Source organism: Stenella coeruleoalba (assembly GCF_951394435.1).
Source record: "Stenella coeruleoalba genome assembly, chromosome: 8".
NCBI lineage: Eukaryota > Metazoa > Chordata > Mammalia > Artiodactyla > Delphinidae > Stenella > Stenella coeruleoalba.
Window position 1 is genome coordinate 42161099 of NC_137154.1, and position 25461 is coordinate 42186559.

The window sequence follows — 25461 nt, forward strand, 5'->3', positions numbered from 1 at the left end:
AAGAGATTTGAGCCAAGAGAGGGGGCTCCAAGAGGCCAAAGGTACCTGGGAGAGGGACCCTTGCTGACTGGGGGCTCAGGGCTGGCCCTGGTGCTGCCATCCAAGTGACGCATAGCGAGGACGCTCTTGGGAGAGCCTGGCCATGGTCCTGGAGTCAGGGGTCACACGTGTGCCCACTTCTGACCTAGAGATTTCCGAAGGTGGGAGGGAGGCTCTCTGGGTGGCCAGAGAAAGCCAGGCATGAAGGGACCTGGGACGTGTACCTGGCAAGAGCTTGGGGGCACCCTCTGTCCCACCTCAGTCCCCTTGTGCTCCTCGGAGCATAGGGAGAAGATTCTCTGGGGTTCCACACAAAGGAGCAAGGGTGCTAGCAGAGGTGAGCCTGTCAGCCACTATTAGGTGCCAAAAGGAGACAGCTGGTACTCGGAGCAGAGTGGGGCAAGGCTGAAGGGCCCCTAATGAAACCCACACACACCATCCACAGGAAGATGGCCACAGGGTGCCCTCCAGCTGTGGACCAGGCATCTCTGGGCTTTCCCTCCTCCCTGCCCCAGCACCCCAGAATGACAAGCAGAGAAAGGGGAGCGTGTGGATTGTATCAAGGTTCACACCATTAGCTGCTCCTCTGTGTGGGAAGTCGGCAGGCTGCCTCATGCCAGGCCTGGCCAAGTGACTCGCCCTGATGGATGAATGTGAGTGGAAGGGACAGTGGCAACCTTCAAACTGACCTTTACTGCGTGTCCCCCTGTTTGTGCCGAGACCAGCGATTCCTGGATAGAGGCTCCTCCTTTAGCCAAGACCCTGTACGGATGCAGCATGAACAAGAAGTAAACCTTGGCCACTGTAAGCCCCTGAGATGTTGAGGTTGTTTAATACCAGGGTGACTGGCTCTTCTGTTTGCCTCTGACCTTCCTGATTTAGCACTGAAAGTCCTGCATCCCCGGAAACCCCTTGGTCCCCTAGTTGACACAGGCAGGAAGAAGGAAATAGACTCTGATCCTGGAGCCACAGACCAAGCCTGACCTGGGAGGAGGGAGCGGGAATAGTGGCGGTTGCACTGGTGGAGTTTACTCTTCACAGTAACCTATCTGTTAATTATGGTCATTATCCCAAATTTCCAGGTAAGGAACTAAGCACTGAAGAGGCAAAGACATCTTGCTTAGCAAGTGGGGACTGAAACCCACATGTGTCTGGCTCACTGGTGGTGGTTCTTTATTCTGCCACACCACTGCCCATCCTGCCCCCAAAGCCACCCCTACAAAGGAAAATACAAATGCCCCCAAAACAAGCACTCCTGAGGAAGGAATCAGGGAAATGTGAGGAGAAGCAATCCTGCTTCAGGAAAGCTACAGAAACTGAAGTAAGAAGTTGTCTCTGGGCTTCCTGGAAGCCAGGGCAGAGAGGGAAATGCTCCTCTTACTTTACTAGGGTTAGCAGGGAGAGGTATCTGTCTGAGAGACTTGTTGGTTTTTTTTTTTTTTGGCCACTCCAGGCAGCTTGCAGGATCTTAGTTCCCCGACCAGGGATTGAACTTGGGCCCCGGCAGTGAAAGCACCGAGTCCTAACCACTGGACCGCCAGGAAGTCCCCGGGAGACTTTTTCTATGTGACCTGAGCAACGCTGTGCCGAATGGCTCTGGCTCTGGGGAAACAAGCTTTGTGAAAGGACAGAGGGCTTCTCCCTTTATGAAATAGGACCCTGGTAAAAGCATGTTTCCCCTCCTGCCCCCGCCTGCAGGTGTAACAGCTGGATGGAGCTCTACTGAGACCACTTTGTGAAGCCTCAGGACGTCACTGGGTAATGGCTTTTGATGATGTTTAATAAAAGGGCACAGCTTAGGAAAATATGGACGATAGTGAATCAACACCCTTGCTTACCTGTGTCTAGTAGCTACATGCTCACCGATCTACTTTGCCACAAAACCCCTAGCTGCCTGCAAGGACCCGTGTGGCCACCTCTGCATCCCCACCACCTTCGAGGCGCTGGCCCTGGACACAGCATCTGCTCCAAAGTACTGTCCTTCCCCCATGCAGAGGAGCAGGGCAGCTGGCCCCGGTTCCATTCTCCATATTCTCAACTCAAGGTTTAATGAGGGGATGAATGTGGAGTTGCTCTGGTCTGTTCAGATGGTGGTGGCCTTTGAGCAGAGGTGAGAGACTGAAGGGTCCCTGTCCCCTCTGCAAGTCCCCCTGATCCTCTGGTTACTCTGAAAGTTTGTGGGGAGTTTGGTTGCCTCGCTTTGCAACAGACGGATTTAGAGAACACTCACCCATGAGACCAGGTGCCTCGACCCTAAGATAACCGGGGTTTGCACCACGATCAATCAGCAAGCATTTCTTTAGCCCTAGTGGAATCCAGGGCACTGGGGACACAGCGGGGTATGTTTAAGATCCCCTCAATCCTAATCACTGCAATAGGCAGGGCCGTACCTGCAGTTGTGCAAGCAGTGCACTGCCCCATGTCAGTGTACCTGCGCCTCTGTTAAGTGGCAGAGATTTGTGGAGCCATTACTACAAATTTCCAGCAGGTGGCAGTCAAGTATCTTGAGGAAGAAATGCCTTTTTTCCCCTAGCTGTGGGGCATATGTGAGGTACAGGAGCAGAAAAGAGGAGAAAATGATTAGCTTACTTGCCGGTGTGTGTGGGGTAATGGAAGGAGAAGGGACCAGGGAGGAGGGGAGACTTGAACCAGGTTTGCCTGGTGGACTGGATGATTAGAATGATGTTCTGAGCAGAGGAGAGCTCATTTGCAGTGGCTGTCAGGGGCCTGGGGAGAACCCCGTTTGTGGCACTTGTGTACCCAGTCCTATTGGAAGCTCTAGATGCTTGGGAATCCTGAAATCAAACAAAAATCAAGGAGCTTGCATTTGGAACGATGGGGCTAGAGAGCCTATTGAGAGGGTCTCACAAGAGGCAGGGGTTGGGAATCCCGGAGCAGTTTGGGAATCAAAACAAGGCTGGTCCGGGCCTCCCTGGTGGCACAGTGGTTGAGAGTCCGCCTGCCGATGCAGGGGACACGGGTTCGTGCCCCATTCCGGGAAGATCCCACATGCCATGGAGTGGCTGGGCCCGTGAGCCATGGCCGCTGAGCCTGCACGTCCGGAGCCTGTGCTCTGCAACGGAAGAGGCCACAACAGTGAGAGGCCCGCGGCCCGCATACTGCAAAAAAAAAAAAAAAAACCAAGGCTGGTCGGACTTCCCTGGTGGCACAGTGGTTGGGAATCCGTCTGCCAATGCAGAGAACGGGTTCAACTCCTGGTCCGGGAAGATCCCACATGCGGCAGAGCACTAAGTCCATGGGCCACGACTACTGAGCCTGCGCTCTAGAACCCATGCACTGCAACTACTGAGCCTGTGCGCCTAGAGCCTGTGCTCCACAACAAGAGAGGCCACTGCAACGAGAAGCCTGCATACTGCAGTGAGGGGTAGCCCCTGTTCACTGCAGCTAGAGAAAGCCCGTGCACAGCAACGAAGACCCAACACAGCCAAAAATAAATCAAATAAATAAGTTTAAAAACAAAAACAAGGCTGGTCTATGTGGAAAAGGGCCCCAACACCACTGATGGAGGAGAGTCCACAGCATTCCAGTCTTGGAGGGCTACTGAGGGCTGTTAGGAAGATTCTGAGATCTACTTAAAAGGCACAATACAGAGCATGCCCCTAGCCCAGCACACGAACTCAGTAACTTTGTTGAACGAGTGATAAAAGGGACACCTTCTTAGACCGTCGCCAAGTCTGTCACTAAAGTACAGGAAAGAGAACAGCCTGAGGAACAAGCTACAGCCCCACTGTGCTTTCTGGGAGGACTCTTGGTCCTGGACGGGGATGCACGGACCACTGATGGCACCTGTGTGGGAAGTGGCCCAATTCCAGCCGACGGCTGAGCAGCTGCCCAAATTGAGGTGGATCATGATATGGAGGCAAAGCAGAGAGGCCATGAAGAAGGGTCGTAACTTTCTGGACATTGCTGAAGGAGAATTTTTATTTTATGTGCAGAAAACAATGAGTGGACAAGCAGGTCCAGATTATTCCTTTAACAGGTTTGATAAAAAAGACTGCAGAATAACTTGGAGTCTCAGGAATGTCCGGTTCCCCTTCAAATATCCATGAATCACCTGAAAAGGGAACTGATATTCCTTATTGCTTTTCATGCACCAGGCCCTTTATGACACAGTGGTTAGGAGCATGCTCTCTGCTGAGAAGTGATGGTCAGGTTTCAAATCCCGACTCTACCAGGTATTAGTGTCTGGGGTGCAAATCTCAGTTCCAACATATACACGACCCTTAACTTTGCGTGTCAGGGTCTCCTGACCTGGGAGATACAGATGATAACATTACCTACCTCAGAGCTGTGGTGGGGAAAGGAGATGAAGAAAGTGCTTAAAGTGGTATCTGGCACATAATACACCCTCTATACGTGTTAACTATTATTATTTTGTCATTTAAGCATCACCAAAGCTCTATTAGATGTCATCTCTCCCACTTTAAAAATGAGGAAACTAAGTTTCAGAGAGGTTAGGTAACTTGACCAAGGCCAGGGATTTTATAGGAAGGTAGATTTAAACCCAGGTCGGTCCTTTCCACTATGTGGCATGGCCTCCATGCAAAATAAAAAATGGGCACATTCCAGAGGATGCTGTTATGAAATTCTTCACACCAGCACTTCCCAAAGATCTCTTCCTGAATACCAACCCCATGAAACTTTAATGATGTTACATGGGGGGAAAAATCAATGGCCAAAGAAGCGTGGGGAATTCCGGGCTAAATGCTGGGTTTCTCCTCTGCAGGGCTTCTCGGAACCTTAAACAGGGCCCTGCAGAGGGCGAAGTCCGGGAGCGGCGGGGTCTCCACCTGCCCACAGATGCTGGTCCACATGTTTTTCTTCACCTAACATCTAGTGGACAAAGGTTGGATGGGGCGCATTAAGGGGAACCTTGCTCTGCAGAATCATTCAGGATGCAGTGATCCTGCTTCCCCTCCTTCCCTGCCTATTTCCTCACCAGAAGGTGGTCGGCATGGCTTTGTCAGTCTCCTGGCTCCTCTGAGAAAAGCCGAAGTTCTGACGACCCTGTCCCACTTTGCCTCGTGAGTGGTCCCTGGCCGCTTCCTCCACCCAGTGCCTGCCCTCTGCCTCTCAGCACCCACATGCATTCAGCCCACCCACCAGCCCAGACCCAGGGTTTCTCTGCATTGCCTGGAGGACCGCAGTGGAATGTGAAGCCGCCAGGGGGGTTCACATGTGTTGCCTCCCCGGAGGATGCGGGCCTTGTTCTCCTCGGTGCCCCAGTGCCGGGGAGGCAGGGCGTGCTCTGTACTGGTCACATCCTGGCTGCTCTGGGAGGCCACCTCCCGAGGGCCAAGCTCTCCTCCTGGCCCTCAGCCTTGACACACCCCTGCATTTGATGATGGTACAGGGGTGGTCATCAGGAGGGACCCGTGAGTCACACTCAGTAACCAGAGACACACAGCCTGCCTCCAGGCTGTTGGGGGCTTTTTCTTTTCTTTTCTTTCTCCTTTTTTTCCCCCTTCTTTTTTTAAAACTTACAGGATAAGAGAATAGAGCTTGGCCCTAAAGACTCAGGGGAAGAACGCTCTTTCCACCAAAACACCTGCTGCCTGAAGTTGAAGAAAGTCCTAGAAAACATCTGCATCTTGTTCTAAAGGAAACAGAAGGATGCACTGCTGTTATTGGCGGTAAAGAGAAGGATGCTGGTGTGAGGGGAGCAGAGTCAAAGATGGGGCAGCCCGAAAGGTGCTGAGTTTCGGGGTAGGGCTGTGGATGGAGGCCGGCTGGGACAGGCAGCAGGGGGTGGACGCGAGCAGCGTTGAGACTCAGAGAGGAAAAGGGATGTGCCTCCTTTGAGAATGTGGGGAAGGCAGAGAGAAGGACAGAAAAATGGGAAGAATATTGAGCAGTGGTGAAACGAGATGGAACAGCCTTCGCCTCTCTGCCACGGCAGGGAGCAAGGCCGACTACAGAGTGGGCAGGGACTTGAGGACAGGCCGGGAAGCAGTGCAGAGCAAGGGTGGGCAAGGCCGTGCACTGGGGGCTTATCCAGGCCTGTGACCTGCCCGCACCTCCCCCGGCAGGAGCAGAGGAAGAGCCAGGGTTCTGCCCTGGAAGGCGGGGCTCGCGGGGCATGGACGAAAGGGTGAGGGGATGATATGGGTGTGAAGAGAGGTAGGACGGGGCGGTGGTCAGTCCTCTGGAGCCAGACAACCTGGGTTCAGCTCTGCCGCTTACTAGCTGTGTCCTGGGCCAGTTCTGTGACCCCTGGGAGCTGCAGTCTCCTCACCTGGAACAGGAGGAGGATCCCTCCTCAAGACTGAATGAGGTCAGTACATGAAAAGCACTTAGGATGCCCGTCGGGTTAACTGCGGTTACTGAAATGGATGAGCTGTGAGGTGAGACAAGGAGAAGAAGGCTGGGGGAGGTAAGCACGGAGGTCACAGAAAGCAAACTCAGACCACAAGTCTGGGGTAAAGGGGCTCAAAAATGGTGGGAGCCGGAGCACCTGGGCTGGCAGGGAGTGCCTGGCAAGTGGACAGTGAGCCCTGGGAGCAGAAGGCAGCCGATGAGTGATGGGGAAAGGCCCGGAGAGGGACCTGGCGGGGTAGAGACCGTGCCAGAGGCCCGCGTCTTGCAGCTGGAAGCACTGAGGGCTCCTCAGAATTTGAGAGGGAGGTGTTACTTTAAGAAGTCCATTGGGCTTCCCTGGTGGCGCAGTGGTTGAGAGTCTGCCTGCCGATGCTAGGGGACACGGGTTCGTGCCCCGGTCCGGGAAGATCCCACATGCCGCGGAGTGGCTGGGCCCGTGAGCCATGGCCGCTGAGCATGCGCGTCCGGAGCCTGTGCTCCACAACGGGAGAGGCCACAACAGTGAGAGACCCGCGTACCGCAAAAAAAAAAAAAAAAAAAAGAAGTCCAACCTCTTCATTTGACAGTCAATGAAACTAAAATTAGAGAAATAACTCCTACGGAAAGCTGGGAAGAGGATAATGAGAAAGTTAGATCAACAGGTGATGATAACAAAACGTTAGAGTGACCCAGGAAGACGAGATGGCGAAAGCAAAGGATGACGATTTCCCTGGATGGAGACCGCAGGAGAAGCAGAAGCCAGTGGCTGACAGTGTCACCCAGGTCTGGGCTGCACGGGGGACTCTGGGTGGGGGGGACACCTGGCTAAGAAGGGTCAGGGGCACGGTCCCACCCACCACAGGATTTTGCTGATGGGTAAGGAGGCCTCAGAGGGCTACCACGGCCCCAAAGGCCAAAAGCAATGCATCCAACAGAACTTACTAAGCATCCATATATGCCAGGTAGTTTGTACAGTGGAAGAACTGGTAATTTGAGTAAACTTGCACCACAAATTGCCTGTGGCAGTCCAGTTTCAATTCAGGACGGTTCTGTCACAATGGAGACACTAGGAGTGTGCTGTCCCACGATGATTCATTAACCTTTCAACAGACATCTACTGGGAGCCCCCAAGTGCCAGGCACTGTTCTCCATGGCAGGGCTGTGTGTGTGCGTGTGTGGTGGGGCTCTGTGTGCACGTGTGTGGTGGGGCTCTGTGTGCACGTGTGTGCAGTGGGGCTGTGTGTGCATGTGCGCGTGTGTGCATGAGTATATATGGGGTGGGGGGGTAAAGAGAGCACCACCAGAGAAGGCCAGTAAGGAGACAACTACAGTAGTCTGGGGAAAAGATGATATGCTTCAGGCCTGGTCTGAGGAGTGGCTAAAAGAATTCTAGATATATTTGCAGGTAGGCTGTGCTGATGATGGATGGACATGAGGTGTAAGAGGAGGCGGGGCTGGGTGGCCATGGGGGGGTGATAAGAAGCTGTCGATTATTGATATGTTGTGAGGGAACAGCCGGCGGGATTTCATGTCTTTCTGCTGTGAGGGGTGTAGCCGGTCTGTAAACTACACAAGGGCCCCCAGCCCAGGGGGCCAGTGGGGGTGAAGATCCCACCTGAGCTCCCCCTGCCAGGCAGCGTGCCCCGTGTGACAGCTGGGGGAAGAGGTGCCTTCTTTTCATCCACCCAGCAGGGCAGGAGCTGTTGGTCTGGATCGTGCTGAGTGGGGGGTCTGCATCACCGACTACATTGCAGCCCATGTACCCACCTCCTACCTTCCTGGAGCAGCGCCCACCTCCTGTTGACTGAGTATCCTGCGTGCTGAGGATGGTGCTAGCCCTTACCCAACTCATTTGGTCCTCAAAATGACCTTTTGGGGATGGTAAAAAATCACCATCATGTAAAAGATGGCACTGAGGCTCAGAGAGGTGTAGCAACTTGTCCAAAGTCACACAGCTGGAATGGAGGAATCAGGGACAGAGCCCCGATGTGCCTAACTCCAGAGCCAGGACTCCATACATACTTTGTTGCTTCAGAGACTCAGCAAAGAAAAGCAAAAGTTCCATCCCAAGCAGGAGGAAGAGGTAGGGCCGGCTCTCACCCATCTGCCTCCAGCCTACAGTGCAAGGATGCCCAAACGGGTCACAAGGCTGTGAATAGACCAGAGTGCTGGGGGCACGGCAGGTGTGCTAAACTGGTTAAACAGTTAACCAGATGATCCTTCCTGTTTCAACTCGGAATGACTGGGAACCTTTGTGAAATGCACTTGTCCACTTGCCTGCCCTGGCAGGCACCGTTTGAGGGAGACGATTGAATTGTGTGATAAGTCTCAAGGCCTCTTGCCAGGGCCCTGGATCTAAGATGTTCATCTGAGTGTTTCCTGACCCCAGGAATAACCCTGCAAGTTCCTCTTTTAACTAAAACGGAATCAGCTTGTTTTCTTTCATTGGTCTCCTTCCTACACAAGGAATAAACAAAATTTCAGTGATTTCAGTTTCATTTTTCTGAGCTTTGGTTACAGCAAGTGAGTGTTACATGTCTAAGAATCTGAAACAACATGAGTTGTCGAGCTCAAGATACTTTTTCTGAGAAAATATGCAGTGGAGGAATCACAACAAAAATAACAACACAAAAACTGCAGCAGCAGAAACCACACACTGGGCTTTTATTCTGTGCCATGCAGTGGTTTTTTCATTTAGTTCTCAATTAGAAGTAACTAAGTCTCAGAGAGGTCAAGTAAACTGCCTGTAAATCCTCAGTGCATGAGTGGGAAAGCCAGGATTCAAACTCAGGTCTGTCAGACTCCAAAGCTCTGTGACAGGTAAAGGAGTTATTATCCTTTCTGAATTAAGTGGAACAAAACAAAAATAAAACCTGCTGTAAATCAATAAAAAGGCAATCACCCTAGTGGAAAAATAAAGATTATGAATAGGTAATTCACACAATCCATTTGCGCAGGCAGAGGCCACAAAACAACAAAAACAAACTTGGTAAAAAGCAAGGAGCCTGACTGGTTTTCCTTTCGGTAAAGATCTACACATGATGTTAAAATACATAAATACATACATACAGTTGGGAGGGGTGAAAAAAACAGAGACGGCAAAGATGAAAAAGAGAACAAAAACTATGTTTTAGACTCTTCAAGATTATATACTTTCTAAAACGGCCAGGGGAAACATCCAAACATCTTATTTCTCTGGCAATGGATGCAGTTAAATTCTGACTTCTATTATGTATCCTTATGTAAAAGGACATTTCTAAGATAAGTGAAACCATTTCTTTTTATTTCAAGTCTATCCTAAGGTTTCTCCAGCTGATTTATAGGCTAAAATACACACACACATTCTCTCTCCTTCTCCCTGTCTCTCTCGTACTTTCAAAGACTCAATACAAATATTTTCAACATTCTTTTCATTCTCTTGAAATAAAATTTGTAAATAATATAACCTTACCAACACTTATAATTTCAAAAACAACGTGACTGTAATACAAAGAAGAAAAAAAATAAAGTTAAAATAAAATAATATGTCTATCAATACACAAAGATTGGACACAGCTACTCTAGAGACATAGTGAAAGATATAATGAGATGCTTGTATCTATTTATAACAAATAGGTAAACCTCATATACCTGGTGGTTGTGTTCCTGGAAAATTCAGTATATATTAAAAACATGAAAAAATTATTTATGTTTATATGTAAAATGGAGTCAGACTCTAGGCCCAGATCATTATAAACAGGGTCTCACCTACATGAATGCCCACTGAACTTTGGGAAGTTGGGCAGGATGTTGGACAATCCTTTATTCTCTACGTGTTACATCCAGCATCCCTGCTGCCCCCCAGTGAAAGTCCTGTGCCCCAAGTTGTGACAGCCCAACCACCCTGCACATTCCTGAGATGTCCTATAGGGGGCGCTACGTACCCATTCACAACCAGTAGTACGTTTCACCTGCATTTTCTACAAAGAGAAGGGTCAAGGAGGGCTTAAGATATTTACTCAAAGCCATATAGGAAATCAACAGCAGAGTATACAGTAGAGGAGGAAGGGAATTATTATAATATTTATGTTTATTAAGTGCTAGATATTGTGCCAGGTGCCTTTTGTTATGTCCATCCAGGATCTCATCTAATCCTCCTACCAACCTTGGGGTTAGTTCTATTAGCATCCCCCGTTTTCAGACAGAGACACTATGTATCAGGGAAGCTAGGACACTGCTCAGGGCCCTGTTTTAGGTAACTACAGAACTAGATTTTATCCAGTCCTTTTTCTATTGTTTCAAGCTGCTCTCCCTCCAGGTTTTGGGCCCACACCTTGGAAACGAGGTCCCTCACTTTGCTGCTTATCTCTCGGAAATAGTAACTGGGATACACGCTATCTGAAAAGCAACCGACAAAGATAAAGATGGTTCAGTCCGTTTGTCAGCCCTTCTGGCTCAGCCAGTGTGGCCAATGCCTGGACCAGGAAAGCCCAGGGGCACCTGAACACAGGAAGCAGACTCTTGATAAAGTCATGAATCACCTTTTCCTGGATTCTTGGGGGAACTTGGCCTGAGCTGCCAGGGTCAGGGCAGGATGACCAACGTGACTGCAGGCTGGGTTTTGTTACTGCCCCAGAAGACCCCATGCCTCCATAGTCCCACTCCATGCCTCACAAGACGGCTGGCAGCTGAGGGGCTGGGGCCCATGCCACTGAAGCAGGAAGGGCCAGACAGTGAAAGAGGGCTTGGTCACCAAACCTTGAGGTATCATCAGGTGTGGGGAATGGTTTGAAACAACAACTACAGCTTCATGGCACATCTGCCTCTGCTTATTTAACCCTCAAAACATCCCTAGGAAAAGGTACTGTTATTTCTATCTTACAGAAGAGCAAAGAGGCAGCCAGTGACTTGCACTTAGTTACACAGCTGGTGAAGGGCAAGACCAACACTCAAGCCCAGGTTAGACTGGCCCTGACATACCCCTTCCCACGTCCCTCTCCTGCCCTTCCAAAACGCTTCCTGATGCATGCATTTCAGGAAAATGTGTATTCGGCACCTGCCATCCCAGCTTTGGAGGGTAGGTGGGCCTTGCACCCCTCTACTCCACAACCGCTGGGGCTGTTCTGGGAGACTGAACGTTGGATTAGGAACTTGAAGATATGGTTCAGTCTTAGAATTCTTAGGTACCTTTCTCCCTCTGCTTTCTGGCCACAAAATCATGACGAAGCATTTTGAACAAGAAACCTATTGCATTTGACTTCATGTGCAGGAAAAGAAAATACTAAGAGCCCACATTTGTCACCCTGATCTAAACTCACTGCATCATGAACCCTGCAGGCCTGGCAGAGTTCAAATGAACCCATTTGTTGGTGACAAGGCAAAGGTCTCTGGGGCCTCTGGGGACTTCCCTGGCGGTCCAGTGGTCAAGACTCCGTGCTTCCAGTGCAGGGGGCACAGGTTCGATCCCTGGTTGGGGAACTAAGATCCCACACACCACACGGCCAAAAAGTAAATAAATAAAAAATCAAAAAAATTAAAAAAAAGAAAACAGAACAACAACAAAAACAAATTCTGAGGAGGTTTCATAGGAAATGGTTCAACTCAGGCTCCCTTCCAATGATTTCTTGCAAAATAAGTCAAAGTAGGACCAGCCCCAATCTAATGCACCACGGGCTTACTTTTAGCGCTAAGATTATGAGATATTATAGCTCTGTGGCTCAGTCTTCACTCTGCCACTTCCTTGTGTGATTCTGGACAACATCTGACCTCTGCTCCTCAGGTTCCTCACTGGCAAAATGCAGATATTGACAGTACCCACCTCATAGGTGATTGTGAGTAGTAAGATAAGTCATATAAGGAGCTGAGAACAGTGCCTGGTCCATGGTAAGCACTCAGTGAATGTTGCCAGTCATTAATATTAATGTGGACTGCCATGTCGCACAAGGATGGCAGAAGGCACTGGAGACATTGGACCCTGGGGAGGGAGATAAGAAGGTGGGGAAGAGAAAGGAAGGGAGCCCATGAGCACAACTTCCACACTCAGAAAGTGGAGTCACGCCACGCCTACGGACCTTTGTTCTGTGCTGCTACAAAGGGCAGAACTAGGTCAATGAGGAAACAGTGCCAAGAGGCAGATTTGGATTAGAATAAAGAAGGGTTTTCTAACAGGCAAACATATCTGTAGAGGGGGAGCAGGAGGCTCGGTGTGTGGGTGCCCCAGGGGGCCAGGGGCCTGACTGTCCTGATCAGTACAGATGGGATTTTCCTGCACAGGAGGGTGGCCAGAGGAAGTGACCCCTTGATGCCCTTCCCCTGGACCATTCTATCACTCTGATAAGGAGCAAATAAGTGCAGATAGCCAGGGTGTGGCTCATCAGCCCAAAGGAAGGAGGATGGACTTCGGACAGGTCTTAAAATACACAACCTTCAGGACTTTCACTTAATGCTCTGAGAACACCAGGTGGTAGTGACAGCGGGGCTCTGACCAGCAATGGCTCCATGAACCAAAAGTGTTTCTGGAATGCCTGCTGCGTGCCTAGCACAGTGATTCAGAGAAAGAGTGAAATGACAGGGGTGTGGCAACAAACCATGAACATTTCCTTACTTGGGAGAATTTAAAGGCAGCATCAGTTACAAACGCCACCGTTACTGGGGACACACAATATGAAGTGATCAGGCCTGCTAACACCATGGGCTGGGACTGGGACAGGAAGAATTGGGGCCGTCCTAGTCCATAGGCAACTTCCCAACCTCTTCTCAGATGAAGGTGTCAATGTTCTTTACCACTGAACCTTTTACTGACACACCCCCCAACCCGGGTTTACTTGGTCTCCTGGGCTGAGCTGCACACAGAGAAAGGTGCTGGGACACAGTGAAATGCCCGGGAGCAGGAAACAAGACAGAGAAAGGGGAGAATCTGCTCCTTGAAAACTGGTTCAGAGGTGGGACACCCAGGAGGTATCCTCCATCTTGAAACTGTGTTACCTTTATAAACTATAAAAATGAAAATTTTTATTTTATCAGCAAAAATATTACTGGGCTGTATTAAAACTACAATACAAATCTGAGAAAAAGTATGAAATTCCCAAACTAAAGCTCATCAGCTATTTTCCAGGTAGTGGAAACTGCTAATTTATACATTCTCAACTCTGAGAACTCAAAAGCAGGTGAGTGGCAGTAGGTATCAAAAGATTAAGGAAAAATAACAAATTACGGAGGTGACACTGGCGATGTTCTATGTACTGATTTCATTCTTTGCCACTTGGAAACGCCTGGCAACATGTTTGAGAAACACTGTCCAGGGTGGCTAGGAGCTCACTGGGCAGGAAGACAGACCCTCTCTGCTCAAAGAAGAACGTGCCCAGTAACCCAAAGGCCCAGCCTAAGTAACACAGGCCCCTAGCCGCTGGGTCTGCCGTGGCCGATTCCTCCCTCCCCACGCGGACCTCCTCCCCTGCGGTTGTAGGTTCAGTCCCAGCACATCATTGTCCTTCCCTCCCCATTTGTCTGTCTGTAAGTAACTCCCACTGCTTCTTCCGGCCTGTGATCCGTCCTCTCCTCTCCCACTCACTCCTCTCTCACTCACTCGTCTCTGTGCTGCCCACTACAACCTCAATTTAAAACCACTGGCCTCCAGCACTGTAAGAGGAGTCTTCTCTAGAAGCTTCCACAGTCTTTCCTTCCTTGAAAAGGCTTCTTCAGCTCCCTCTGTCCCCTCCCAGCCTCAGAAAGAACTAACACCCAGATCCCACCCAGCCCAGGCATGTGCTGGGCATCGGCCCAGGGCAAGAAAGAGACACATGTTCCAGCTTCCGTGCCAGCTCTAGTCCATCGATACTGGCTGCCCAGAGGGCCGCGCAAAGAAGGATCCTGAGGGTCAGAAAAAAGAAGACCACTGTGCTCAGTTATTACTCTTCTACCTGGCGGTCAGAGGACTGGGAACAACAGCACTCATGCCGCCCTCCCCCCCAACCCATGCTGTCCCAGGACAGGGCAGAGCATCCCAGGAACTCAGACCACCTGCCCCTGGCCTGCACCCAGTCCTTCATTCCCTTGGGTGTTCCCTTGAGATCTCCCCAGTGACCCATTCCCAGGCTCCTCCAAAACTTCAATATTTATATTTACCTTCACCCACTGCTGCACCGCACTTTCCCTCCTGCGATATGCAGCAAATGTGCTGCGCCTATCACAGCATGGGGACTTCCCTGGCGGTCCAGTGGTGAAGACGCCGTGCTCTCAATGCAGGGGACATAGGTTCCATCCCTGGTTGGGGAACTAAGATCCCGCATGCTGCATGGCATGGCCAAAAAAAAAAAAAAGAAAAAAAGAAACTTCACAGCATCTATAAAGCTTTTCCCAAGTAGGTCAGAGAGCAACTGATTTTACCTTTGCCTTGGTATCCTAACACACAGATTCTACAATTCCCCACTTTACCATCATCTCCTCCACTCACTAGCTGGTTTATTGCACACATATAACTTGGTTTACTCATGCATACTCATGCATACATCATGCATACTCATGCATACACCATTTACTCATGGTGATTATTGACCATCGTGATGTCTGCCTGTCTGAGACTGTGAACCCTGAAGGGCAGGAATCAGATCTGTTTAACTCACTGGCTCCGAGCTTGGCAGAGCAGGGACCATCAGAGAAAAGCACAGAGACTGTGGCCCCAGCGCAGCTCTGCCGTGACTCACCATGGGGCCCAAGTCACTCTACTCTCTGGGCCTCAGTTTCCCCAACTACAATAAGATGTACTTGAACTAGAAGCTCTCTGAAGTCTCATCCAGCTCTAATGCACTATGAGAACAAAGGCCCAAAAGTGTTAGGTCCACGTCTTTTCATGACATATGTGGGCAATATTTACTCAGGGTCTGGCTCAGCAAGATATCACAATACAGCTCCTGTGAGTGGCGTGGATCCGCCATTGCGATGAGTGAAAACTCTACAGTGGGTATTTAGTGCGGTGGGATGTATGCTTGGATGGCTAAGTATGATGGACAACAAAGAATAATTTTATTTCCCTTTGAGAACATAAGTACACTATTCTATATTTATACCCTCCATCTCCTAATTTAGACAGTGTAGAACTTCTGAATAGCACTCACTTGCCAATAACTTCCTTCTACATCTAAAAGAAGAATAGGAGTCATATAAGTTCACAGATTGAATGGATGGTTGATTTACAAAGCCCTTAAAATGTGGCTGCAGGCTGACGCTGGCAACCCCATAATTAGATATGGCATATTCTGCAATGATGTATTTTTTTTTACTGTTTTTTAATAACTCAGTTCTCCTTCTGGGATGAGGGGGAAAATGGAATTTGTTAAAAATAAATCGAGATTTAGTGGCTTTTCAGCCTTCTGCTGCTTGTTGCTCACAATATTCTATAAATAAACGAAGCCCTGCCCTATAGTGCACTGTAAACACCCACAGACACTCAGAGCCAAGTTCTTCCAATTATGACCCTGTGCCAGTTGCCAAGCTACTGCAAGGACCCACTTGAAAGGCAGCCATCTAGGCCGTTTCCTGATTAAGCTGCCCAGTAGCAAGGAATCAAGGCCTGCTGCCTTGGCATCGTATCTAGTCTCAAAGAATTGCTCGATCTAGTCTCAAAGAATTGCTCAATGTCCTTGAAATTAAGCCTTTTCCTTGTGATCGAATTACAATTCAGAGGTAAGTGAAAAACTACCTACCTATCCATCCATCCATCTGCCTGGGTCATGTGTGTGTTTCAGATCCTGGGCTGTCACATATTAGACTTAAATCAGCAGCAGAAGTGCATTCACAGCAATGTCTTTAATTGCAGCGAGCAAATCAAGGTCAAACAAAAGTAGGTCAGCAATGAATGTGACAGGTGAGTCAGAGGCAGCTTGCCCTTCCGCTCAGCAGCCTCACTCACCAATCGGTTTGGGTCACTGTTGCCCAATGCAGAGGCTGAAATGGTCATTTAAAAATGCATACTATACCCTGAGAGGGGCGATGCAGATGGCGTGGAGTGTTGGGCTGACAGTTCTGTGGTCCAAATGCCAACGTACAGGTTGGATGGCCCCAGCTTTCACATGGTCTCCACAAGCCCTTTAAAAACTGCATGTGGAGAATCAGGGGAGTGCAGCGTGCCAGAACCTCCCTGAGAGAGAAATTGCTCCAAGCAGCACTGGAGCAAAATGGGCTCTGGCTAGAAACCGATGACCCTCCCTCCTGACATGGAGGCTCTTCATTCAGTGTCAGCTCCACTGGGTGAGCGGGAAGCAGCACTTCTCCAGCTCGCCAGGAGGCCTTCAAAAGGCCCGGGACTTGGCTCCCAGCCCCGGAGCTCATACTCGGAATGGGGAGCCAGTTAGTGAACAAGCACCACCTAACTGAGAACCGACACGTGCTCAGTGGTCAGAGTATCCAGACTTAAAACTGGGACCTACCCTTAGAGGGCAGAATTGTTAACAGCGGGTGTCCTGGAAAACCTGGGGTCTAGGGGGTCACATAGTACCAAGCCTCCCCCGCAAGGTCCCCCCTGGCATTGACCTAAAGTGGCCCTTCCTATGGCTTGCACCCCACCTGGGGGTTCTAGCTTCCTAATTTCTGAAATTGTTTCTTTGTGTCTCCTCTGATTAGACTGTGAGTTTCAGAAGAGCAGAGAGACCCCCTCTGTCTTGTTCTTGAGTGTTTCCAGAGCAACTAGGACGCTGACTGGCTCAGAGTGGGTGCTGAATAAACAGTCACTGAGTAAAAGAATCCATGCCAAACCTCTGCAAGCGCATCCCATGTACCAATCTCCCTGAATCCTTGCAACGATGTTAGGAGGTGAAATTATGCTCTCCTGCACAAGGAGAAAATCAAGCCTTCAAGGAGGGTATGTGCTTTCCCAGGCCTGCACATCTAACGAGTTGATGGAGCTGGAATTCCAAGCCAGGCGTGAAGAGTTCTAATCCTGGCTTTAAAGTGAGCATCTGTTGCTTTTATAATTTAGAAAAAGAAAAAAAGAAAAACTTTAAAGAAAAAACTACGCATCAGAAAAAGCTTTATATTAAATGATCTAATATGTGATGAATTTAGTTCCTGTGCCCAAAACCCAAGTCCCTCTTCTAGCTGCAGAGGGCACTGGCACTGTAGCCCGAGCAGGAGGAGAAATTCGGGGGCCTCCTCTGTGGAAGGTTTGTTCTTGTCTTTCTGTGAAGACCCAAAGGATGGACAGGGAGGGGAGCGGGTATCAGAAGCAACCCCATGATTCCTGTTACAAACAGCAGGCCCATTCCATGCTCTGCTGGAAAGGCTCTAAGGAGATGCCGACAAGCAAGTTAGAAGACTAAAGAGTTAAGGTGCTTGGAATCTGCCTTCTCCCAGACCCATACCTTGAAAACTGGAATGAGAAAAAAGAAAAGGGGAGGAAGCATACTTTTTAAGACTAAAATTTCAAAACAAAAAACGTAAGTTAAAAAGTAGAGGGACTTCCCTGGTGGTGCAGTGGTTAAGAATCCGCCTGCCAATGCAGGGGACACGGTTTCGAGCCCTGGTCCGGGAAGATCCCACATGCCGCGGAGCAACTAAGCCTGTGCGCCACAACTACTGAGCCTGCGCTCTAGAGCCCGCGAGCCACAGCTATGAGCCTGAGTGCCACAACTACTGAGCCCGCACGCCTAGAGCTGGTGCTCCACAACAAGAGAAGCCACCGCAATGAGAAGCCCGTGCACCACAACGAAGAGTAGCCCCCACTCGCCGCAACTAGAGAAAGCCGGTGCGCAGCAACGAAGACCCAACACAGCCAATAAATAAATAAATAAATTTATATATTTAAAAAAAAAGTAGAGATTTACATTTACCTGAATTTAAACCACTAAACCCTACTGAAGCTAAGCTTATGCACCTTTATAATCTATATATCACAATAAAATTCTTATTAGTCTGATATTTGGGGCCAAAAAACCCTCTCCAGTTGGTCTCCTAGATGCAGTTATGGCTTGAATTTATGTGCACATCAGTAGGTCAGTCTCATCAAAAAGACTAGGCCAGTTCTAATGTGTGGATACATTTCTCAAGTATGGGGAAGAAATGAAAATGGCAAATCATATCAGTAAAACAGGTATTTCCAACTGCTACCAGGATGGCCCAATAGCCCTCGAATACAAACATCCTACAGAAACAGACGCCCTCCACGGTTGTGAATGAGGAACAGCAGGAGGATAAAAGAGCACGTGAATTAACCTACTGGGTCTCAGTTTCTCAGCCAGGACCCCTGGGTGGGCTGCGGAGAAAATATTGGGCTTATCACGGCATTTCTCGGGAGAGAGGCTCCATACATTTCACCAGATTCACAAAGTGATCTGTGACCCCAAATGATAGGAACACTCACCAGCCCTATCTTTGCCGTGCCTGTTTTCTCCGGATAATCCTCCTGATATAAACAACAATACAGGAAGCCCCCCACCCCCACACCCGCCATGCCTCTGGCTTTCACAGCGGACAAGATGACACTGACGATCAGGGAAAATTGTCCAAGCTGTTGCCTGAAGAGCCCAGCCACTGAGGACTGCCCAGTCAATGACTGAAAAGAGGTCACTGGGCTGGAAGAGACCGAAGATCTTTTATGCCTTAGCTTGAGCCCACTGCCCACACAGGGACAAACAGCACAACCAAGAAGACCGAGAGTAAACTTAGGGACCAGAAAGTCTTAGGCAAGATTAACTTGGGAGCAACAGTGTGGGACGGGGGAAGAACGTGGGCTTTGGAGCCAGGCAGGGTTAGGTTCCAATCCTGGCTCCATCTACATGCTAGTCATGTAGCCTTGGGATGGGGATGATGACGGTGCTGCTGATGAAAGCAGTATCTACGATGAGCTATTATTTACTGACATCACAAAGTTTAGCATTTAGTAAGTAAGTACTTATGAAATAACATGTTATTTTATTTAATTTTTCACAGCAACCCTGTGAATACTCTTCATATTATCTCCATTTTCTACACCTGGAAAAAGAAGGTTAAGAAGGTTAAGTAGCATTCCCAAGGTCCACAGCTAGGGGGATGCAAACCCAAGTCTGTCTGACTCTCAGCCCAGGCTCGTAACTACTAAGCTTCACTGCACTGCCAAGCCTCAGCTTCCTCATCTGTGAAAAAGACAATAATACTCACTCCTGCAGGGTGGGAAGGATTAGACAGAATGCATGTGAAGGGTTTAACACAGTACCTGGCACACAGGAAGCTTTACAGTGTAGCTATTAGTGTCATTCCTACGACATCTGGACCTTTGGAAGAGAGAGGGAGATGTGGTAGGCGGGCATCTGGCTACACAGATGGGACAGCATCTCACACCACAGGGCTCGGCAAACAGGATTAGGAACTTTGGGCCAAGGCTTAGGGGCCTGGGATGACCTACTCCCCCTTAGGGACAGAGAGGGAACACCTCAGCAAGATGGGTAAGAACGTGTTTACTCAGAGATGAAAGGCTTTGCATCAAAATGTGGGGAGGATTGGGGATTTGGGGAGGAAGGAATAATTCAAGTTCAAGAAGAAAGTTCTCAAGAGGCAGTGCCAGACAGCATGGCTATGCCTGGGCTAGGAATGTGGGCCCACTGTCCTTTCTGACTCCCTGACACCAGGAGAGCATAAGAGTTCCTGTGCATGTTTGTGATAAAGGAGATGCCTAGCCCCCAGGTTATCAGTAAACCCCACACGGAACTTGAGCAGAGCCTAGTCATCCTTAAAGAAAAAGAGAATTTGTTAGAGCGAGTCTCCCTTGGAGTTAAATATGAAGAAATGTACTCATTGCAAGAAAGAACCAATGACTTAGTGTGGCTTGTAGTGTATAACATCAGGGACCCATCTGTAGGAAGAAGAATCAGACTCACTGATACCATCTTGACTACTTTCTTAGCGGAAGACTGAACGGGGAGTCTAGGAACAGCAGAGTCACTCCTCAGAGAGATAATAACTGCACTGCAGGGGATGTGCATCCGGGGTGTGACATTTACTTGGGGAGAGAAACATTACAGAGTGTCACCAGCCTCTCCCCAGACCAGCTAGTCCCCTCTTGTTTTTCTTTTAAAAGAATTGCTATACCAAGTTATTCCAATAGGAACCAAAGATACTCAAAGGTCTTCAAAACCTGTCCTCAGTCCCCTCTTTTCCTCTCTACAGCTCTACATAGGGCTCAGCATCAATTTCCTGGACCATTTTATCTGCCTCTAACTAGTCCTGCTGCCGCCTCCTACAGTCCAGCCTCCACACTGCCACCAGCTGGCTTTCTAAAATAAAAGTGCTGACCACGTCACTCACCTCCTGAAAGGTGTCTACTAGATTTGCACTGCCCATGGAATAAACACCAAAGCCTTAAATTGCATTCATTCATTCATATTTTTCATTACCAACCTAATGTATGATGATCACCTACTGTGTACCAGGCTCTGTTTTGGGCCCTGGAGATAGAGTGGTGAATGAGACAGATTAAGACAAGGGCTCATCCTCATGGATTTACATTCTAGGTAAGACAAAGGATAAAGAATACAAATAAATATATAATATAAAGTCAGGTGCTAATGAAGAAAAATAAAGCAGAGTAAGAGAACAGAGTGATGGTGTAAGGGGTGGGGTAGGACAGTGCCTTTTAAATAGAGGAAAGACCACTTGAACACAGACCAGAACAGAGTGAAGGGAGGATTGCTGGGGAAGAGTAATCCAGGCAGAAAACAGCAAGTGGAAAGGCCCTGAGGCAAGAAAGAGGAACAGCAAGAAAGACACAGGGGCTGGAATGGAGTGAGCAAAGCAGAGAGTGCTAAGAGATGAGACCAGAGAACTAGGAGGGGCAGGAAGGACAGGGTAGGGAGTTCGGATTCTACTCCAAGGATGCTAGGAAGCCACTGGAGTGTTTTGAGCAGGGGAGTGCTGTGATCTTATTTACTTTTTAGAAGGTCATTCTGGGGGACTTCCCTGGTGGTACAGTGGTTGAGACTCGAAGCTCCCCATTCGGGGGCCCTGGGTTCTATCCCTGGTCGGGGAACTAGATCCCACATGCATGCTACAACTAAGAGTTCGCATGCCACAACTAAGGAGGCCTCGAGCCACAACTAAGGAGCCTGCCTGCTGCAACTAAGGAGCTGGCAAGCCACAACTAAGGAGCCCACCTGCTACAGCTAAGACCCAGTGCAACCAAATAAATAAATAAATACTTAGAAAAAATAAATAAATAAAGGTCATTCTGTTTGTGTGGGAGGCTGCGCGCAGTGGGGCCAGAGTGGAAGCAGGGAGACCTGTTGAGAGATAGGGGACCTCTGGACAAGGGGAGGGAGGTGTAGCGGCTTTCAGGATATACTGTGATAGAACAGCTGTCAACATTGTAAACACACAAGGTGAGGAGCGAGGGAAGGAGCAGGGTCAAAGGTGAGACCTACATTTTGGGCCTGGGTAACCAAGTAAATGGTGGGGCCACATAACACGGGGGAGACTGGGGAGGGTCACATTTCTGCCTAAGACTTCTATTTAGTTATGCTGGGTCTGGAATGCCCATACACACTGAGGGGTGGATGCTGGGTGAGCAGTGGGTATGTGAGTTGGGGGCTCAGGAGAAAGGTCCCAAAAGGTCGTCAGTGTGCACATGACCGCCAGGACGTGGCAACTTGGGTCCTCGCCCCGTGCCCCAGCTCCAGACAGATAGCCAGTGTTACCTCCCTCAGGGCTCTGGCCTCTGCCCCGTGGCTCCTGCTGCCTGGCTCACTCTGCCTGGACTTCTGCAGTGTGGACTCCTCCTCACCTCTAAAGATTTGCTCAAAGTCATCTCTTGTGTGCTGGGTCCCCAGGAGAGGCCACTCGGTCCTCTTCTCCCATGGCACCCTATGACATGCCTGGGTGACAGCACAGCTCGTGTGTCATACTGTCTATTTGCACCTTTCCCCCTGTGAGCTCTTGCGAGCAGTGGCTGTGAGTCAATTCCTCTCCATATCCCACCTCCTCTCATGAGGCCTGGGCACGGCGAACACTGGCTAAATGAATGGAGTTCTCTCTGCAGAGAGATGCAGAAGAATTTATACACAAGCAACTGACTCACGCTGCAGCTGCTGTCTGCAGCCGAGACAGGGCAAGAAAGGAAGGCGCTGTCACGGAGGCACCAGCAAAGCTCAGTGGGCTGTACGCTTCCTTTGAGGAGTTTCTCGACCACATAAAGGAACTTCAAGAAATCCGGGAGTCAAGAATCTCAGGGTGCTGGAGGTGTGATGAGCACTGCACCTAGGGAAGGTGTTTTGGGTTTCCTCTGCAGAAACCCTGGCAAATCTCCAACCAAAGCACTCAGGAGTCGGAGACAGAGGGAAGGAAACTGACCTTGTTCCCATGGACTCCCGTTGTCCAGACAGTGAGCCTGGAAGTGGGTCCTACTTGCCTTGCTTTATAGATGCAGACAACAAGTGTCAGAGAGGTTAGTGGATGTGCCCAAGGTCACAGACCTGGGAGGTACGGGAGCCAGCCACACTCAGGTCTTCCTGAGACCAAGGCCTGCATCCCTTCCAGTACACTCCAAAGTCCTGCTCCATCACAGGAGCTCCTACGGCAGCGAGCAGGATGGTTAGGGAGCACCTGAGCCCCAGGTCACACTGAGGAAACGCAGCTCTGGAGTGGGGATGAGGTTTACCCACTGTTACCGGGGAGTCACCAGCAGGATGAAGCTGGAACGACAGTCTCTGACTCGAAGGCCAGGTCCTTGGAACACTGTGCCCACACCCTGTCATTTATTTCTTAAAGGCCTTGCCCTGATCCCAGGATCCCCAGCCAGCAGCTACCAGTTTGGAGCATCCCCAGAGGAGAACCTTCTTTCTATAGAGGAAAATGAGAGAGGACTCACATTTATAAAGTGTCTATTCTGCACTGAACATCTGAAGGCACCTTTCAAATCTTCATTCACGTATTTCTCAAAATGCCTGTATGAGAGAATCATTATCACTATTTTGTAGAAAAGGATACTGAGGCTCAGAGACATAAGGTCAACAGTGAGAGGTTCACACTGTTAGTAGTAAAAGCGAGGGGGCCGGGATTTGAACCCGCTCTACCTGACTCCAGATCCCTATTTTCACTAGACCAGACCCCTGCTTGGATCTAATGAAGCTGGCGGCATCCTGGAAGGATAAGTGGTCCGGGCATCAAATTTACCTGCAGGCTCACAAGTGAGGTTACTGCTAAGGAGCTTTGGCCAATACAGGGTAACCTGTTAGCAAGAGCCAGACACAAGGTCAGAGAGTCAGAAAAGAGGTCTCTGGAGAAGACGAAATTCAAAATTTTACACACAGTTAGTAGGCAGTAAGCTGACCATCTCCTGAGACCTGTCCTTTTTAAGGAGGAGATATAGTCAGCAGTTCTCAACCACCTGTGATCAGTTAAGGCCCCTGGTCAAGAATTCACAGATCCCTCCCAAAGGCTAAGGAAATATTCGAGAACATGACTGTAAATGTTAGCACTGCTAGGAGAAACTGTGGACAAAAACGAACGCAGGAAGTCTGGGAATATCACTTCCCTTTCCTTTCTCCGCCCCCAGTTCAGTAAAGGAAACGTCTACGGTGTCCTATAGGCAAAAAACTACCACTCAGCCTCACAGGGCTCTGACTCCGCCATATCTGGAGTCAGAACACCCGGTCCAGTGCACTGACCCTGACCATCTGTGTGACACTCGCTAAGTCAGACCTCTGACCCTAAGTGTTCCCAGATATAAATGAGGGGAGAGGGGAGTGCCTGCTTCACAGGGAGGTCATATGGATGCTATGAGAAAATACATGTGGGAAGAACCTGTCAATGTAAAACGGCTTCATGTGTAAGGAGGGGATGCTGGGAATCCTCGGGTACTTCACCACATCACTGCTGTCTCCCCCTCCCCAAGGCCTGGCACTCCCATTTAAATGCTGATCCGACCTCCGTCCTGAGGGCTCAGCCCTTGGAAGGAGAGACAAGGCAGCCCTGGCGGACCAGTGGAAAAGGAAGCCGTGATTTGGCTGTTATTCTTCCAAAGGCTCCCTGGCACAACTGAAACCCTCACATAAGTATTTAATAATTAAATTGGTAACAACAGTTGGGGAACATTTTTGTCACCTTGCAGGATGATAACCATCACTAGGTATGAAAATCATTTAATTAAATCTATAGCTATATATTTCGAATGCTTTTCTAAGACAAATGTGTCATTTTGATGGCATATTTGTGAGTTTTTAAAGTTTACTTTTCTCATGCATGGTTAAGCAAAAAACTAGATTATTGGAGCCATAATTGGATACTCTTAAAAGGAGCATGAACTGGTACAGCCTTTTTGGAGGGCGATTAGGCAATATTGATTCAAATTTTAGATGGCAAACTACTTAGGCCAAAAGTCCCACTTTCAGGTGTCTATGAGCAGAAAAATTTCATGCAGAAGTTCACAGGTCGGTATAACAATTTCCCCAGCAGCAATGGTTGCAATGGCAAAAATCGGCAACAACCTGGGTGTCTACCAATACAGGGATGATTAAATAAGCTTAAAATGCACCCATACCATGGAGTACAACTGTTACACATAATAAGGTACATTTATCTGTACATATGGACTTGAAAAGAAAACCATAACAATTGACAGCTTAAAAAAAAAAGGAAAACTGCAGAACTATAGGCATAGAGAGTCTATTTCTACAAAAGTAAAAACGTGTATGTTGGGCATGAGGGCAAAGGAGGTAGGAGTTAAGGGGATACAAGCAAATGAAAAAGTCCAGGACTATACCCACCAAAAAGCGCCAATCTCAGGCGAAGGTTGGGAGTGGGGAGGCGGGTGTCACAGAAGACCTTCTTCCTTTATGTTAATGTACTTCTTCAGGGCTGTCTAAATTTGTTACAAGTGTATACTCTTTCATGATGGCAAAAAATTTTTTAAAGCTCATAGGATAATAGTAATTTAAAAAATTGCTTTCAAGGACTCCCCTAAAGTAAACACTGTGGGGCTCAGCACCGCCCCCCTCCTGCATATGGCCCCCATTTCTGTGCGTGCTCACAGGCTGGAAGGGGGTATGGGCTTGCCTGAGAAAAGCCTACAAATGGGGATGGTCTCCAGTGTTAAGAATCCCAAACTCCTCTTTCAATAAGGATTCTGCCAATTACAACTATTTCAATGAGATGGCTAAAAGCGACTAA

At 49.1% G+C, this 25461-nt stretch overlaps 1 protein-coding gene across 9 annotated transcripts in view; it reads right to left on the minus strand.

Moving 5' to 3' along the window:
* Nucleotides 1-25461, minus strand: part of BMAL1 (basic helix-loop-helix ARNT like 1) — a 104425-nt gene that overhangs the window by 38828 nt on the left and 40136 nt on the right. The window contains exon 1 of one of the 9 annotated variants that reach the window (XM_079929438.1): nt 2908-3432. The exons of the other annotated variants lie outside the window; for them this stretch is intronic. The gene's annotated coding sequence lies outside the window, so the exon portion shown is untranslated. Of the gene's footprint in view, nt 1-2907; nt 3433-25461 lie in introns of those variants that run through there. 9 annotated transcript variants of the gene reach the window in all.